The sequence below is a fragment of the Pelobates fuscus genome, chromosome 11, assembly GCF_036172605.1.
Source record: "Pelobates fuscus isolate aPelFus1 chromosome 11, aPelFus1.pri, whole genome shotgun sequence".
NCBI classification, from domain to species: domain Eukaryota; kingdom Metazoa; phylum Chordata; class Amphibia; order Anura; family Pelobatidae; genus Pelobates; species Pelobates fuscus.
The window spans coordinates 102,935,844-102,942,629 of record NC_086327.1 but is presented as its reverse complement, the minus strand read 5'-3'; positions in this window follow the sequence as shown (position 1 = coordinate 102,942,629).

Below are 6,786 nucleotides of genomic sequence, written 5' to 3'. Positions count from 1 at the left end.
TATATATATATATGTTCCTTTATTGCTCATTATGGGGAATGTAGCTGAGGTCCGTCTTATTACATATTGACAGTTCTGTATCTCATTTCCCCTCCTCTGTTACCAGACTTGCATTAAAGGAATACTCTAAACACCAAAACAACTTCAGCTTAATGAAGCAGTTTTTCTGTATAGACCATGCCCCTGCAGCCTCACTGCTCAATTCTCTGCCATTTAGGAGTTGAATCACTTTGTTTATGCAGCCCTAGTAACACCTCCCTGCATGTGACTGCTGCAGGTCTGACAGAGCATTACACCACTGGACATCTTCCTTTGTTTTAATAATTGTTGTGCGGCCATCGTGTCATCAGGAGGTTAAATATCTGCTGATCAAAAACAAATATACAAAACAAAAAACGTAAGTATGAGCAATAAAGATGTGGGGAAACTGGCAGAAGAACCCAACAAAAAAACCTATGTACAAGTTACTATTCTACATAAACACTGTGTAGGGAGAGAATTACTGATACAACATGTGGCCGATGCATTCCACACAAGACACATGACCGTTACTCTTAATAGAGAGACCAATGTGTCATAGACTGGAAAGGCCTATAATACTGTGTGCTCATCAGTACTTGTTGCTCCTTATCAGAGGGAGGATCCGTACCTAGAAAACAATATGTATGTGACCACACATAAATGGGGCTGGATGGCTGGTCTGATCAATGGGATAGGGCTACAATGTAACATACAGGTTCAATAAGCAAGTGCCAGGTATGTCTGGAGCCACTTTGGGATTCCCTTTTGGTACAAAATCTGAAAGACACTAGTTAATAGTATTAATATTTTCAATAATCTTGAATCTATATTTATACATGCGCCATCTGTTCTTTAGCTCTATTGAATAGAATCATTGCATTGCTTTCTTTTTAAATAAAGTATTAAAATCATTTTTGCAAGACTCTTGGTGAAATCTTTTTGAAGGTTTCCAGGTCTGATGAATAAAGTAATGGGACAAAATCTTCACACAATATCTAAATAACACATTATAGACATTTGTTGCATGGACGTTGGGTTTATGGTGGTAACCATATTTGGTTTTGTTGTTATGGAAACAAAATTCATTGCACACAAATGCACTTTTCTAGTATACATCTATATTTTTATCACACTCGGGATAAGTGTAACGCACACTTGTCTGTTTTTTTTGTTTTTTTATTCTTTATTTTTGCTGTGCAGGATGAACAAACGTCTACTATGCCACAACAGCAGGAGAAGGTACACTAATAACATTTAGGAACATAGATATGGCATAAGAAATAAGAGCACATTTTTAAAAGCAGTTAAAGCAGCTGACCAAGCCATAACAACGTAGGTTAGCAATCATGGTTACAGGCAAGATAAAATGCGGGTATGGCAGTTGCTGGATCTGCATATTTTTAGAGTGTTAAATACAAGCTATAGAAGCATGTCTAGGTATACATTAGAGTAGTAGCTTGCGTACAGATAGGCTTTCTAGACACGTAGACAACAACATTAGAAATATAGAGACCACCAGGTACTTGTCAAAGCTGCACCATCAGCAGAGCATTAGTTGCTACAAGGTGTCAGAGGAGTAGTACAACTACTCATGAATAAGTAAAATAATAAGTAGCTGACATAAGTAAACCAGAAGAAAATCAAAACAAAACAAAACGTTTTAGCTGACATCAAATGGCTCAGATCGCCATAGGTGATACGACCATATTGCACCTTCACGCTCTCCAAGCACAGGCCAGCACATGAGCCGGTGCCTTTTCACCACTTAGCCCCTTATCTTCAGCCCATTAGCTGATGTCCTGCGAGACCCCCACGACGCAAGCAGTCCCACAGGGTCGTGGATGGCTGATGGGCATGACGACCATCTTGGCTCTCGGCCCAGAAGGAGAGCAGTGTTCTGGGACGTCGCTTGGGACAACCTCCGTCACAGGCAGGATAAGTAATGGCCTTGTCTGGTGGGACTTGTCTGGTCTTGTTCCGGGTCCAGAAAGTTGTGCATACAACGTCAAAAGCTGCATGGAACCTTGACATGCGGATGATAGAAAGTTATAAAGATTATGAAACATGCTAACGATAATGCCTTTAGATAAAACAAAAATGGAGCCGTAGTAACTTAGAACTAAACAGCATAATGTGAAACCACTGTACCACTGGGCTTAAACAAACTGTATGGCAAGTGAAGGCCATGAACCTAATAAGAGCACAAGATACAGAGTGGGAGCATAGCTCTCTGCATAGGTATCACTCTGTGTGTTAAGATGTTTCTACATTAGGTCATCCAATGCCACATAAATGCCAGAGCCTGAAGAGTCTGTTGGACTGTCATAGGCTTGTTTATCCGATGCCCATGAGTGGAGGGCCAGCAACCCAGAAATTTATCTAAACTCGAGGGAGTACCCCTCTGGCTCCAAGCAATGGTGCTCTCCTGTTTCGTGCCTCCACAGGATCGACTGCGTCCAGCCACAGGAGCAGATCTCCAGGCTTGTCTCTTTGTACACCGCTGGCCTTGCTGAGCAGAAACCCTCCGATTGTGCCAGTTGCGTTGACTTGGCCCCCACTGGAGCGCTTTGCAGGAGTTTGGTATCGGGGCTGTTTAGCAGAATTTATGCAAGATTGTAGGGATTGTGGCCCCCGCCTTCTGTTCTTCACCATGTTTGGGCGGTGAGGTGTACGCACCAGCCGGGAGCATGATTGGCGAACCGCTGCTTCAACCCTATTTGCCTGTTAAATAGATGAGGTATGGGAAGAAGGCCTATGATGTTTGCGCCTCCAGTACGCCTCGCAGATCTTTTTGAAGTGAGTCTCGAAGTGCTTCTTCCAGCACAGGAGCTCTGAACCCTTCGGAGACTGTGGAGGCTGTGGTGTGGCAGCCATCTTAGGATCACCAAGGTGGCTTCGGGTCTGCCTGAGGGTTGTATGCTGCAGGTAAGTAGGTTTCCATCCAAAGTGGGAATCGGAATATCCCCCACAGGTTCAAATGGGGGGGAGTTGCGGGGCAGCTACAGATACGCGTTTGGAGCGGACTCCGTGGCAGGAGATCGACTGCTTTCCCCAGCCTCCAGGTCGCCTACCATGCTAGGCCTCGTAAGAAGACTGTGGTATATCTTAACCAAAACATAAAAAGCATGTGTCCACAGATTCCCACTCGATTCAGCACCAAACCACGGTCGTTCCAGACATTGAATATCATGATTTGGTCTGTATTAGCCTAAATTAAGCTCAGCAGTGCTGGAACTCTCAGGAGATGCGTATGGCCATCTTAGCAGTCAGGCCCCACCTCCAACATTCTTTATTTTTAATGTGCTTGAATGCAACAAATATCTTTGTGGCGCCCTACAAGCATTAGCAAAGTAGTAGAATAAACAAAGCTTAACAATGCTAGGCAATCGTAATTATAGCACAATTATCTAGGATTGTATTTCGATCAGGATAGTTACAAGAGTATCAATGTCAATATAACATCATATATGAAAAAATGAGACGCTTATGTCACAGTAAATCTTGGACAAACATATGTCGGTGATGAGGATAAATCAGACTAAAACATTGTGAAAGAATTCTAGTAAGAGTGGAAAATTCATTAATATATGACATACTGCTATTAATTTCACACATGAGGCAAAACATGCTTCTGAAAAGAAAAACAATAAAAATACATGTATGTAAATAAATCTTACACATATGGTGAATACAATATGTTAAGGGTAGCTAGCCTATTTCTCGTCTGGCAGAGTCCTCTGCGTCTGATTTTTGATGCTACACCTTACAGAACGTAGGGAATCAGCCAATGCCTGTACTATGGAAGGTTGCAGTGGCATGGTGCTCCTCGTATGGTGTCAGGGTTCCAACACCCCAGCCCCAAACCTCCCCAGGAACTGGGGCACAATGTCCACTGACCCCAATTTGCAGGGCAATGTGCCAGGTGGCATCTTGTTGTGGCTAGGTGAAGGCCCCATCTGGGCTCCTGACTCAGAAAGGGAGGAAGAGGCCCAGTATTAACAGGTATCGTATGCTTATCTTCCAAGATGACTTGTACAGCCCTGTGCCTGAATCCATTGTCAGAATTGCTCACAGATATGGTCAAATGTGGAGCAAAAGGCCTCCATCCAGCTTCATAGTGGATCTGTTGCTGACTCCTGGAATCACTTAAGGCCTGCTGCCAACTTGATATCCGCAGCAAGGACTAGTGGGCTAGTGCTGCATTTCAGGTAAGTGCCAAGCACCATGGTGGTGTGGACTGGGATAACCCCCACCGGTCCGGGGGGAGGGATAAAGGGCCAGCCTGCCCCCCAGCAAATGTGCTCTGCCGAGGAGGTTGGCCGTTCCTCCCCGCTGAGACAATGCTAGCCCATGGTTACAGAAGACCATATCTCCAGCACAGCTTGTTGCGGAGAAGCACCGTCGAGTGCCCCCCAGCTGAGAGGTACAAAGGTGCCATAGTGAGCGAGTAGTACACAAATGTTAAATTTCTGTTGAGTTACACAAGGAGCTGGTCTGCCATGCGTCTGCTCAGTATGGCGGCCAGGCCCTGCCCCCCCACTTGTCTGTTTTAATGAACAGGAATGGCCAACTATGCATAATGATAAATTGTTAGGAATCATATGTCAATTTTGATTGATTGCTTTCAATAACCCCTTAATATGAAATAAATAAATGAAAATTTAAACATTTAAACCTTGAAATTCACTTGGTCAAATTCAACAGTCATACTCAACCAAGAAACAATAACATTTATCTAGCGATAATTTTATTTCATGTGAAATTCTAATTCAATGCCTGTTTTAAAACTACAACTGGATTACAGTATATGCACTCAGCTCTTCAAATTGACTACTTGACGGACCTACAATATCAATCTATTCCCTACCATGGAAATAAAGCCTTTGTTGTTTTGTTCTGCAAATAATCCAGAGAGCAATGAATTTCATGCTCTTTCTTAACTAGTAGACTAAAGAACCCAACACCTCATTAAATATACCCTTCTTACCCAGAGATGGCATCTGCTTGCCACTTCAATCTGTCCCCAATAAAAGCCCAAGAAAGCATGTTTCTAGTTGTTGACTTACGTTATCAACCAAATATCGGTCATGACTGACACCCCTATTGTTTCATTTTGTAGTAATCCTGATAGAGTCTTCATTCTTCTACATTCTGGCAGTAAACTAAGCACATGGAACATTTTATTTTCGGAAGACTCTTAAAACAGAGGGCTTAGGATTCCATGAATAGCTGATAATACTCTGTCTATTAAGCTATTTGTAGAATCATTTAAACTGTCTGGCGCCCCATTCTGTTGTCTATGGACTTTGTGCCCTGAGCTGTCTGGAGCCCATAAAAAAGAAATCTGAACATCAAAAGATAAGAGAAGTAGACCATGCACGGACAAGGCAAATGTAGCCAAAGAAAGTCATTGCCAACATGCCAATTACCAAAAGCCAAGGTTGGATTAATCCTCAATTAGTATATTCATTTGGCTTATGAGCCCTTGTGGTACCCCACCCTAATAGTTACAGATTAGATGTTTTTCTGTGAATTCTTCCAGTAATAGGACTTTACAGAAGGCCATGGTGATGCAACTTGTTCACCCTTGTTTTTTAATTAAAGCAATATTTTAGGTTTGGTAGATGAAGAGGAAAAATAAAATACCAAGACCTTAATTTAATTAGTTTGAAACAGAAATGATTCCATTATGTTAGAAAATTCAAATTATTTATCTATAACAATTTCCATGGACTTTAATGGTGATGTCTGTAGATTAATCATTCAAAATGTAACAGAATGGGATAATTTCTGAATCTGATTCAAACAAAATAAATAAAGGATTGAGTTAGATACACAGTGCAAACCTCACAAGTGAGCCGTTAGTTTTACTCTAAACTCGGAATTGTATCAAATTACAATCTGAATGGCAAAATTAAGGCTAAAAAAAGTTGATCAGGAAAAAATCTCCAAGCCAGCTACAATCACAGCCTGACTATTTTATCGTATGTTTTGCCATTTAAATTTCAGTATGGTACAATTCAGAGATTAGTGAATTAACCTCTATGTATATAATGCTTCAGAGATGATTATATACACATATTTTGTGTTGAGAACACTGCTAATGGTTATAGTCCACTGGTTGACATTAAACTAGGGGAACAGCACAAGGACAACATAACCACAACTGCAAACTAAAGTTATTTGGAGTGTCTCTGTAATACCCACAGCACGGGAAATTTGTACCATCTTGTACCAATTCTAAAAACATTAAATCCATATAAAACATGTTATCAATTTACCAACCTGTGAACTATCCAGGGTCTTAAAAAACAAGCCCAGGTGCAACTGTGCAGGTATCATAAACTGTACGCCCTATTGGCTCAAGTTCAGCACAGCCATTATTTAAATCCCTCTACAGTAACATACATATTAAATGTTTGCAATGATATTCAGAGTGGTATGGAACACGGATCACTTACTAGACTTATATTTATGGGATTTTTGCAAACTGTTTACAATTGTATCCAAGGTATTTTAAAGGAACATTTCATAATGTCCACAGTGCTTAACCTGCTATAGTAGTTATGGTACCAAGAGTGCACCGGGGCTCTTTCAGGGTAAGTACACAAACCGCTTGTGAACACTTTGAGAACTTACCAAGGGTCTTCCGAGCACTTGCCACGGCCTCTTCTGGAGACAGAAGCTCCTCCCAGCCCCTCACCACAAAGCTTAGCTCAAGGCTGCAGCTTCTGCCTGCAAACATATACAAACAATTTGACTACT